Raw genomic sequence first — 13,206 nt, 5'->3', positions numbered from 1 at the left:
TTTAGAAAGTTTTGCAAATTTATTAAAAAGAAAAAACTGAAATATCACATTGACATAAGTATTCATACCATTTGCTATGGCACTGCAAATTGAGCTCAGGTACCTCCCATTTCTCATCTTTGAGATGTTTCTACACCTTGATTGAAGTCCACCTGTGGTAAATTCAATTGATTGGTCATGATTTGGAAAGGCACACACCTGTCTATATAAGGTCTCACAGCTGACAATGCATATCGGAGCAAAAACCAAGCCATGAGGTCGAAGGAACTGCCTGCAGAGATCAGAGACAGGATTGTGTCGAGGCACAGATCTGGGGAAGCCTACAAAAAAATTTCTGCTGCATTGAAGGTTCCCAAGAGCACAGTGGCCTCCATCTTACTATAATTCACCAAATGTCCGTCTGTCTGTTTGAAGGTACTGTAAAAACTGCTGAACCGAGCGCAAAGATATTTTGCATGGGTAATCCTGGGACCCCTGGGAGTAAAATAGGCTATTTAGTTTTCCCAATTTCAGCTTTGGTCTCCAGAATTCTCAGGTTTGGACTCCCGCATAACATTCGCGTTCGCATAACGTTCATTGTGACGATGTTCTCATTATGACGATGTTGTGACTATGTGTGTGTTCACGGTAGTGTTTGACGTGACGGTGTGAACATAATTTCGTAATGTTTTTCGTTTCGTAATCCTTTAATGAACGTTTAATGTTTAATGAACGTTTAATGTTTAATGAACGTTTAATGCCCTTCGATGTCCGGGGCCGCACGTGCGCGACACTGGACGGGCCAGCGTGTACCTTGCCCTTCACCGTCAGGCTCGGGTAAACTGCTGAGCCCCATCCGTGATGGGGACTAGGGCTTGAGACAGTGTCCCACGAACGAGGAATTCCCAGTAAGCGCAAGTCATCAGCTCGTGTTGATTAAGTCCTTGCCCTTTGTACACACCGCCCTTCGCTACTACCGATCGGACGGTTTGATGAGATCCTCGGATCAGCCCATGCAAGGGCCGTTCTCGGCTCGTGCCGGTGCACCGAAAAGATGAGCGAACTTGACTGTCTAGAGGAAGTAAAAGTCGTAACAAGGTTTCCGTCGGTGAACCTGTGGAAGGATCATTATCGGGACAACATGAGAACGAGCGAGACGTGAGACGTACGTGGTACGTGATCGTCCATGTACTGTTTAGCCATGTACTGTTTAGATTTTGATGATTTGCGTGTGATATGATTCAACGGATGTTTATATGAATCGTTTAAAATAAAAAAGCCTTCAATTTCTGATATTTTACCTTTTCATTTTGGCTTCCCAATTGAAGCCCCGCCCGTAGGGCGGGTACTGTTGCTAGTAATTCTAAAATGGAAGAAGTGTGGAACAACCAGGACTCTTCCTAGAGCTGGCCGCCCGGCCAAACTGAGCAATCGGGGGAGAAGGGCCTTGGTAAGAGGTGACCAAGAACCCGATGGTCACTCTGGCTGAGCTCCAGGATCCTGTGTGGAGATGGGAGAAACTTCCAGAAGGACAACCATCACTGCAACACCCCACCGATCTGGGCTTTATGGCAGAGTGGCCAGACGGAAGCCGAAGTTCAATCTTGGTTTCATCAGACCACAGAATATTGTTTCTCACAGTCTGAGAGTTCTTTCAATGCTTTTTTGCAAACTCCAAGCGGGCTTTCATGTGTCTTTCACTGAGGAGAGGCTTCCGTCTGTAGCCACCACCGGTGTGAGGCAAGCAGACAGGATAACCCGCTTCGCCCTGCTCACGACCTCCTCTGTCTGCGAAGAGCACCACCGTCAACAACACCTCCTCCTCCAATTATTCCAAAGTCCCACAACAGCTCCGAAAGCTTCCTTCACGAGCGCATCCGAGACAAAAGCAACCATCTCAGACCAAAGCCAGCATGAGAGAGAGAGCTCACTTCCTCCTTTGTGAACCCTCTCGCTCTCCCGTCACACTCCGCCCAATGCCCGAGCTCCATTACATCACTCCATGTCCTCCCGAACAATGATGAAGCTCGGGGCGTGGTCTGCCGGTTACGATAGTTTCCATGCCCCTCGTCCCACATTGGGGGTGTGGCCTTGTTCCTTAGTCCTGCTCACTGGGGCGGGGTGGGGCAGGGTTTACTCGTCGATCGTAATGTCTGGGTACTGTCGGCGATTGTTGTTGTTGTTGTTGGTTAAATACGTGTGTTTTATGGCTGGCTTTGTTGCAATTATTAAAAAAACATTGGGAAAATCACAGGTGCCAATCACATACTGGGAGAAACTAATCTTAACCCCACCTATTTAACACAAGCTCCACCCCCCGTGTGAAGACACAGAAACTATCTTAAGCTCACAGTTTTTCTACTTAAATACATCGAGATTGGCTTCCTACTAGCACGCGGTCCATGCTACCCTACACAGATCTATCTCCACTATGGTATGTCATCACCTACCCCCACAAACGTAACAATAAATACATACATACATATGTATGTATATATACAGGGTGGCCCAGAAGTAATAGGGCAGTTGCCAGAAGTTGCCCAGAAGTAATAGGGCAGTCAGCGAATCCATATTTAAGCAAAAAAAATTTATTAGCAGATCATAATGTATTGTTACGGACCGCGGATAAGATGTTAATTTGCCGAGCGGATGGCGCCGCGGCCTGAACCGTTTTTACAATGACTATACCCGATTCTGAACGTTGGCCAAATCGTGCCACAGATATTCAATTTGGAAAAGACAAAGACGACGCAGATGTGAAGAAGAAGAAGAAGAAGAAGAAGACAAAAAAGGTTTTAAATACGATTATAATTTATTACTATTTACAGGACCAAAGAAACCAAGAAAGAAGGAAGGATAATAAAATAATGACAGAAGGAATCAAGGAGACACAGTGAAATGCTAGCTTATCTACACAAGCTTAATTAATAAACCCCAGGACAACGTGGAAGACGGACGAACATTCACACTTACACGGGAAATGCAGGCAGGAATGAATGGCTTGGAGATGGGTGGCTGGAGGGGGAGGAAGGCACGGAGCTGGCTGGAGCTTGATCCCGCACGGGACGTCGGACTGGACCTCGACGGCCGCCGATGCCACCGATCCTGTGGTGTGCGCGGGGTAACGGGTCGGAGCTGCCTGGTGGAGCCAACGCTGCTGGTGGGGGGTCTGGCGTGACGGGTTCTCTCTCCCTCTCTCACAAACTCGCAGGACTCTCTTCAGGCTTGTCTGTGATCTGATCTCCTCCCTCCTCGACTCTCTCTGGGGGCGTCTCTCGCGGGTTATATAAGCCCCACCCTTGACCCTTTTGCGAACCTCCCCCAAACGTTCTCTCTCCGCCCTCTAAAGCCAACCCCTCGTTCTGGGTTGGTCGGCAAAGGCTGGTTCACTCCTCCCCTCTATGACGAGGTGGAGACACGCCTTTCTCCCCCGACCTTACCTCGTGGCTAATGGTGGTTTTGAGGCGATTCGAGCTAGCCCCAGCCAAAGGGCAGCAATGGCGAATGACGAAAACCGCCCAAATGCAGTTGGCAATTGCAGCAAACCTGGCAAACCTGGCACTTTGAAGATGCCATGTCGGAGGGATCTACCTTATTTAATGCGGTGCAATGGAGTGTCAAATTAATGGAAGACAAGGCCTTACCCTACTACACAGAATAAGGAAATAACTGTCAACAAGGAGGAAATCTATTATTGGCTACGTGGGTGCTTGGGAAATAACTACGGGCATGACCTTTGACCTTTATACAACAACAAATGGAGGAAGGAGGGTCCACAATAAAACAATAAAAAAACACAATCCTCATATCCACAACACTGCACCCTCCTCCTCTTAGGCACGTCCCGGGCCTCTTACCTTTACTTTTAGTGTGGCACGTAGGTGTAGTTCCCCCTACATTTAACCTGACCCTGAGTGTAGTTTTAAAACATAAATAAATATGTCCCGCTGCTCCATTGCACCCTACCTAACAGACTCACGCCCACAGCTAACCAAATTGCGGAATTGTCTTCAAACTATACATTTACGGTGGGGGCGCATTATTTACAATGACTCTATTTTATTTACAAAACACAACCCAGGACATGTGATTGTTCTTTTGGGGGGGGGAGACAGTCTGCTCTGCATCGACGCACCATGAAGCACCCAAAACGCACCAAAACACCCTCAAGCACCAATCGGTGCACGGTCATTGCAGTTCAATAATAAAAAATAACTAAACAAACCCTTGGTGGTGTCTTGCTCTTCGGCTCCCTCTGCTGGCTAATGCTCTCTTCCTGATGTTGTCATCTTCTTTGCTGGCAGCCTATTTGCAATAAAAGGAAACTTGCACAGAACGTGTCCATTTTTTTTTTTTTATGGCCCACAGGGCCGACTATGTGTGGTTCACCTGTGGGGCATAGGTGCCCTGTGACCAAGGTCCACCAGCAAGATCTCGGGCCTTCATGGCCGGTTCCAGCAGAGGGGCCATGCCCCAACCTATGGGGTCCATCAGTGGTGCTCAGCCACAGACATGTGGTCCATAAGGTGGTGCATCGATGCAGACAGCTGGTTCCGGGAGTTTCGGGCACCCAATGGCGGACTCACGCACGCTCCCCTCGGCGCCCAGTGGCGCACAGTCCTCGTGTGGGAGACAAGGGGGGGAAAAAGACAGATGAGCGAGGGGTAAGGTCTCAAGGGTACACATCAATAAAGGCAATGCAAGGCGAGGTGCGTATGGAGACGGAGCGGAGAAAAGCTCGTCCCTACCGTACGTCACCCCCCCCCCTGTCACCTACTCTACCCTTGCCCTTACCCCATGTTTACAACAATCTACACATTTACAAATTCGTCACTACTGTCACGTCTCCCCACTCTCTCCTATACCAAATTTGTCACCCTCTAACCAAAATTTGCCATCACCCAATTCATCCTCAATCCTCATAAGGAGGAAGAGATGGAACATCAGCACAATGTCACACCCACGTCATGATGCGTCTCACATTCCAAACATTTGCTCAATAAAAATAACAAAAACATGGCATGGTGTGGAGTCCTGTCACCTCAGGTGAATGGATGCAGATGGTGCGAGATCTCCATCCTAACTACCTTCTAAATGACTTTAATACTCTTTACACTACCCGGGGTCTTTCTCTGCCAAACCATTGGCCATCTTACTCTATGCGGTTTTAAGAACCAAATTCCCATTGCCCAAACTGTGGTGCTTCCTCAATTTGGGGTCTCACTCCCCCGATGCAACTCCCTGTGCCCTTGCACAATTTCAGGGCTGAGTCGTGTAGCTCTCCCAGCAGGTCTACCCACCTGCACACCTCCACCACTGTAGTTGCCACCCGAGCTTACCTAGCTCCTTGACCTAACCTATCTAATTGGGGAAGGCCCCTCCTGGCTCTGTCACCCCTTGGTGCCCTCTGGCACTGGGCTACCCGGGTCCGTCCTCCGGATCCTCCGGCCCCATCCACAACAACTACCGGCTCCCAGAGCCCACCTGCGGCCTCACCTGGCCGACATCCTCACAGTGGTGCAGTGCCCAACCAACTATACACACTAACAGGCTACACACCCAGCCATTTCCACAACACTAATGCACCCATTCAATCACCATTCTTCCACCACACACCACAGATGCCAATATCCAACCACAATTTACCTATACCCTCTACCTAACACTTACACTACCCTCCCCGGGTATTCGTGATGGGGGTCCATTCTTCCCCCATTCACACCTTCGCACCATCCACTCCACTCCACAGTTTCCACCATACTCACTCCACGACCATCCATTCCAATACTCCATATACTCCAGACCATTTATTCCATACACCTGTTATCCATTCACCTGTTGTTGCACACCTGTGCAATCACACCTGGTGCCACCTGCACCCTCCTTCCTCCCTGGACCATTTGGGTCAACACAACACACATCACCATCACTCCCTCATACACTGCTCCATACACCTGTTCAGTTGCACACCTGTGCAATCACACCTTTTAACCACACACACGGCATCATCTGAACTCCCTGTTGCCCTGCTAACTTAGTGCTGCCCGTCTTCCCTTTAAACTAAGCACATACCACGTCATTATCATCCAAACTAATCTACCTGCGTCCCCACTACCGGTATCATTGTCACTACCTAATCTTAACGTTACCTTTTGTCATCTTCTCTAGATCCCTATCATTATCCTAACCCTCCCGGGCTAGTTTTCACTTCCAACCCCATAAAACTAGTGCTCCTTTGCTCCCGCTGTGAGAGATGGCAGAGTTGCCATCCCACCACATCGGGTATCTCTCACTACCAATTTTGCACACCAAATTCCAGCCAATCCAAAATTTTCTATCCCAAAATTTCGAATCCAAAAACACTATCAGTATCATCATCATCACAGTCCGCTATATCCTAGCCTCGGTGCGTCATGACATCATTAAACTCGGCTTCGCAAAGCCGAGCAATGAATTCGGGTGGTTTGGTCGCCTGCAGGTTGAATCCGTCCGGCTTTTGGTTCAAGGGAGGTGGTTTGGTCGGGCCGAGATTCCACGCACCATCTCGGCGCGGCATCTCGCGGTCCCGGGCCCGATGGCTCAATCTCGCCCGGTCGGAATCCCGCACCCGCCAGGGGGCTCCGTGCCGCTTCCTCCTACTCGCCCTTGAACCGGACCGGTCGCCTCGCCCGACAAAGCCCGGACTCGACCGTGCGGGGCGGGGCCAGGCCCGAATCGTGCGCAACGCCCCGAAGCGGGGCGACGCAGCATTGATCCACGCGAGGCTTCGCATCCAACAAAGCCAAAGGGCTCCGCGCACCGAGCGCCCGCTACCCGTCGCCCTAGCTGCTAACCTGGTCAACGTCGATGCTTCACTTGCATACGCGACCCGTTTCACACTCACAAAACCTGGCGTCTCGGCGCCTCCAGTGCATCCCACACACTCCGTCCATTCCACCAACGCACTCCCCGTTACACACCACACCTCTCGCGCACACTCGCCATTCGCACACTCCCTTAACACACCTCGTGCACCGTCTTGCGCACTCTCCCTCGTCGGTACGTACTCCGTACCACTCACCATGGGTGTGCACTCCTGCATCCACCCACTACCGCGCTCCGATGTGCTCTCTCGCACTCGCGCCACCACCAACTCAGGTGTGCTTTCTCGCACACCCTCGCCGTTCATCCCATACGTGCATCCTCGCACCCGCTCCACCACCAACTCACTCCTCGTGTCATACTCCGTACAACCCACCGTGCATTCTCGCTCGCACTCGGTTTCACTCCCACACTTTATAACACACCCACTCGCCGACGCACACTTTTTCCTCACATGCACGCCATTTCCACTCACACGGGACCCTTCACCAATGCCCGGGTGCCATATTGATCCCAATCGCGCGACAATTCTCTTGTCGCCAAACATCCTTCCACAAAATCTCCCCGCACAATACACAGCACGACTCACCTGGGGGATCCTTTTCTCCACGCGCACCTGCAAACTTCCATTTGGGTTAAGCACAGCATCGTGATGTGAGCAGGGACTTTGTACATAATCCATTTCTCCCTGCAATTCCCAGGCTACCTCCGTCATCTCTTCAATTTTAATTCCCAGCACTTTTTCTTTATTCACCTCGACGAGCGTTGGCTTTATTAAAATTCCCTCTTCTACCTCAACGGTCGCCGGCTGCCCCATACCCCGGGTCGCGATCTCTATACCCGTCATTTTACCCGCGCTTTTCTCCACTTCACTCAACCAGTGCTCCTCGACCCGCGTTACCTCATCGTGCACCCGTGTGCTCCCCCCGCCCAACCTGCGGCCAACCTCCCTCTTGGCTTCCCTCACCTCATTAATTTCTTTGGCTTGGCCAACCATGCCCCCCAGTTTGTCCCCTACCCCACTTCCAAATCCCTTAAATTTGCTTCCGAGCCCCTCCAATTTGCTTCCGAGTCCCTCCAATTTGCTTCCGAGCCCCTCAAATTTATTTCCCATATTGTTTAACCCGTCTCTCAATTGGCCACCCATTTCTCTTTGCTCTCGGGTGGATTTATCACTTTGGGCATCCATTTTTGCCATCATTTGAATCATAAAGACTCGCATGTACTCTGGCATCTCGGGCTCGGCTGCTGCGACCACGGGCGTGGCTAAATTTGGTGCCGCTACAACCACGTGCGCGAGGGCGCCATTTTGCGCACCTGAAACCTCCTCAACCACCTCACCATTGTTCTCCTCCATTTCTTCCCTCTGGTCCTGGGTTACCCCCAAACCCCTCTTCTAATGCCCCCACCGGCATCCCGCCGCCTTGACTATCCATGGCACGATGTTCAATTTAAGATTTTATAAAACAAATTTCGGCCCACTCGTAATTTGAGGGCACGAAGCGCTTCAGGTCCGCATCTCGCTCCCGGCACCAATTGTTACGGCCCGCGGATAAGATGTTAATTTGCCGAGCGGATGGCGCCACGGCCCGAACCGTTTTTACAATGACTAGACCCGATTCTGAACGTTGGCCAAATCGTGCCACAGATATTCAATTTGGAAAAGACAAAGACGACGCGGATGTGAAGAAGAAGAAGAAGAAGAAGAAGACAAAAAAAAGGTTTTAAATACGATTATAATTTATTACTATTTACAGGACCAAATAAACCAAGGAAGAAGGAAGGATAATAAAATAATGACAGAAGAAATCAAGGAAACACAGTGAAATGCTAGCTTATCTACACAATCTTAATTAATAAACCCCAGGACAATGTGGAAGACGGACGAACATTCACACTTACACGGGAAATGCAGGCAGGAATGAATGGCTTGGAGATGGGTGGCTGGAGGGGGAGGAAGGCACGGAGCTGGCTGGAGCTTGATCCCGCACGGGACATCGGGCTGGACCTCGACGGCCGCCGATGCCACCGATCCTGTGGTGTGCGCAGGGTAACGGGTCGGAGCTGCCTGGTGGAGCCAACGCTGCTGGTGGGGGGTCTGGCATGACGGGTTCTCTCTCCCTCTCTCACAAACTCGCAGGACTCTCTTCAGGCTTGTCTGTGATCTGATCTCCTCCCTCCTCGACTCTCTCTGGGGGCGTCTCTCGCGGGTTATATAAGCCCCACCCTTGACCCTTTTGCGAACCTCCCCCAAACGTTCTCTCTCCACCCTCTAAAGCCAACCCCTCGTTCTGGGTTGGTCGGCAAGGGCTGGTTCACTCCTCCCCTCTATGACGAGGTGGAGACACGCCTTTCTCCCCCGACCTTACCTCGTGGCTAATGGTGGTTTTGGGGCGATTCGAGCTAGCCCCAGCCAAAGGGCAGCAATGGCGAATGAAGAAAACCGCCCAAATGCAGTTGGCAATTGCAGCAAACCTGGCAAACCTGGCACTTTGAAGATGCCATGTCGGAGGGATATACCTAATTTAATGCGGTGCAATGGAGTGTCAAATTAATGGAAGACTAGGCCTTACCCTACTACACAGAATAAGGAAATAACTGTCAACAAGGAGGAAATCTATTATTGGCTATGTGGGTGCTTGTGAAATAACTACGGGCACGACCTTTGACCTTTATACAACAACAAATGGAGGAAGGAGGGTCCACAATAAAACAATTAAAAAAACACAATCCTCATATCCACAACAGTATGTATGCAATGTATGCGCAGAACATAATATTTAGACACACAACGAAACAGAGGCTGTTTCAAAAATTGTTCACAGTGCTGCCCATTCTCATTAATACATTTATCAACTCTTTTCACTACAGAGTAGCAAAACCTTCCAACATAAATCCACAGTCATTTGTGCACAAGCATCAATAATTTTCTGTTTAAGTTGCTCAATTGTCCGGCATTTCTGAGTGTAAACCACATTCTTTAGAGTGCTACAGAGGAAAAAATCCGGTGGAGTAAGATCTGGTAATCGGGAAGGTACTCGACTTGTCCACGGCGACCAATCCACCGTTGAGGGAAATGTTCATCCAACCAATTGCATGCAACGATACTATAATGGGCTGGTGCCCCCATCATGCTAGAACCACATTTCGTCAATATTCGGCCAGATAGCTTCAGCTGTAAGAAATTTGTTGTTCAGCATGGCCACATAACTCTCACTTGTCACTGTTTGGTCGAAAAAGAACGGCCCCACAAGACCAGCAGCACAAATCCCAACCCAAACGGTGACACCTGTGGTGTTGACATCCTTTTCAATTTCAACGTGTGGATTTTCACTTACCCAATAAACAGTGTTGTGCCGATTGACATGGCCATTCAACTTAAAAGTTGCTTCATTACTCCAAAATAATTTTTCAGGAAAGGTGTCATCCCCTACACATTTTTGTCTAAAAATTTTGCAAAACTCTACTCGCTGATCTGGATCGTCTTCAGTCATAGCATGGAGCAAATGAGGATGATATGGTTTCAAGTTGAGCTCGTGAAGCATCCTCTGAATGGATGTTCTTGAAATGCCAATTTCTTGTTTAGCTCGCCTGGTAGACTTTTTTGACTTTGTTTAAAAGCAGCTTCAACAACCTGTTTGTTTTCTTCGGTGCAGATGGACCTTGGTCTTCCAGGTCTTACCAAGTCTTTAACTGAACCAGTGGTTTCAAAGCGCTTTATAACGTTGGCCACTGTGTCTCGTTTTATTAAACGGTGAAAGTGCTCTTCAAAAATGCAGCACGTCTCTTATTCTCCGTTTTGTAAAATGTCTTCACAATAAAGACACGCTGTTTGTCTGTGTAACATACATACATATGAATGTATTGTCGCGTTCCTCGTGATTTAAAAAACCGACCAAGGAAACAGATTAACCAAGCAAACTTTAACTCTGGAGGCGTTCAGTCCAAATATGGCAGAGTTCATACACGCGGGGAGGGAGGAGGGTGGGGAGGATGCTGAAGTTCCTTACCTCACGGTTCCGACGGCAGCCCTCAAACCTGTGGAGATTAAATCAAGCGAACACCAAATTAAATGTACAAAAAGAAACACGTTTATTTTATGGAACCGGAGAACAATGAATGCGACGATAAATAAATAATGCTCCTAAATCGGGATCCCGCACACCTCATTTCAAATACAAGACAAAGGAATGGAGAATAAAATAAAACGTTGTGTTCTTTCGTGGGGACTTATCTCTGTCTGGCAGTCAGCGTCCGTAAGGAATTTTCCGGGATGGTCCGGCTCCGAACACAGTCGTCCAACCGTGGCTCCGATGTTTGTGGGGAGTAGGCCTCATTCCGTCCCCGTTCGCGCTCCACCAGGCTCACTTACGCCGCTGCACAGCAAGCCTCGCATCCCCACACGATCGTTCGCGAGGTCCTTGCGTGAATGCCGGGAAAGAGAATCGTCGGCGCGCCAACGTCTTTCCAACGTCTAACAAGTGAGGGTCCAAACGGGACGAGGTCCAACACAAGAGAAGGTCCAGAGCAAAGGGACAGTCCAACGCAAGAGGGCAAAGGGAAGAGAGAGAAATGCCGGCGAGCGAGCGTCACGTGACATCAACCCTCCTCTCCTCCAACCAGCGCGGCACCCCTTGACCTCTTGACTCTTCCGATCGCGTTGGAGTCCTCTCATTGGCCGAGTGCTTTTTTCCCCTCGTGTCATGCCATCGGTCGGTGGCCAATCAGTGAGTCGCTCCTTCCACCAATTACAGGGAAGCTTTCTGCCCCTCCCCCGACCAATCACACGTCCTTCCCTACTCTCCAATTAGCGACCTGGTCTTACTTGCCCCTCCCCCCTGTCAATCAAGAGTCCTTCTGGGCGTGGCTATTATCTGCCTGGTCGATGTCTGGTCGCCATGGTGTACCACTGCGCGGCCGCTTGCTGTCTGCTCTTCCGGTCAGTTTTATCATTTTGTGGCGGAAGGGGATTTAATTAATGTGTGCGCTAATGGGGCGAACTAATGTATGTGATGTGTTGCCATAAGGGACAATGGATAAATCACAGAGGGAAACGACATACAATGGAATTAGCATAATCGCCACGCTAGTTAACAAGTCCCGCCCCCTCGTGGCGGGGTCACATACCCAACTGATCCGACATCTGGGCTGACAGAACTTATTACATCGAGATTCTCCAGCACGACAATCAAAGCACTTACCTATGCAGATATACCTAAATCTACAGTGCGTATCAAAAAAAAAGGTAATCCGAATTCAAGGGGTTAATATGCAAAGGTTATTTAGTTTGACAATTAACATGTGGTTTACCAATTATGAGGAGATCCTCAACTTTACATTGATGCCTTTCATGCATCATTGCTGTCACACATGACCGAGTACATGTTCATTGAAAATGACAAGTTCAAATCGCATTTTTACAAGTTTGGCTAATCAGTGCAAGACAGTTTTAAATGGACGCATTACTTGTCGACTACCAAGTTGATTATGTAAAATTGTTAAGCTGGTCTGGTAATCGTCGGTTGCATCATCCTTTGTTTAAGATTGGTATTTAAGATGGGCCGACAGTGTATGGGTTCGGAGACAGTCTGAGTCATTGAAAAGATGGTTTCAACTTACGACTGAAAAGCGGACCTTCATGGTTACAACCTTTCACCAAACTGGAAGTTTGCAGCGAACTTGTGATGCGTTCAGGGAACGTTTCCCAGAACGGGAGCCTCCAGCAGCCAAAATCATCTGGGCGAATGTTAGAAAATACCAAGAGCATGGCACTAGCCTCAACCCGCAACAAGGAGAATTCTGGTAGGAGGCGCACTGGGCGATCGGAAATGAACATTGCAGCAGTAAGGCAGCAAGTTTTGGAGCATCCTAGGGATACCAGCACAAGACGAAATGGGACGGGATTGCCTTCGGCAACATTCAACAGAATCACAAGACTGGACCTCCACCAACATCCATATCGGATTCACATCCGGCATCAACTTACGCCAGGGGATTTTGCCAGGAGGCTGGTGCTTGCCAGATGGTTGATAGCACGTTGCGAAGCAGATGTCAATTTCCTGCGGTATCTTGTTATCGGCAACGAAACTGCTTTCCCCATGGACAGCAAGGTCAATACCCATAATGTTCTTGAATATGCATCGACAGGACAACCCCCGGAATTTATTTTGACACCAACATGAATCGACAAAAGTGGACTGTTTGGTTGGGACTTTGTGGAAGTGGTCAGGTGATCGGACCATTTTTCTTTCAAAGGAATGTCAATGGTAACAGGTATCTGCAGATGATCTGGTGGGAGGAGAACTTTGAGCGACAGGTTTGTGGTGTCTTCAGATATCTCTGGTGGGCCCAAGACAGTGCCCTAGC

The 13,206-nt window shown here is 49.3% G+C and overlaps 1 protein-coding gene across 1 annotated transcript in view; it reads left to right on the top strand.

Annotated features, from left to right (window-relative positions):
• LOC137412337 (cationic amino acid transporter 2-like) overlaps positions 1 to 13,206 on the top strand; it is a 117,717-nt gene that overhangs the window by 1,384 nt on the left and 103,127 nt on the right. The gene's annotated exons all lie outside the window — the stretch shown is intronic.

This window comes from Myxine glutinosa, chromosome 1 (assembly GCF_964187855.1).
Source record: "Myxine glutinosa chromosome 1, kmMyxGlut1.1, whole genome shotgun sequence".
NCBI lineage: Eukaryota > Metazoa > Chordata > Myxini > Myxiniformes > Myxinidae > Myxine > Myxine glutinosa.
Note: the sequence above shows the minus strand (reverse complement) of the source record. Positions and strands in the feature narration are given on the sequence as shown.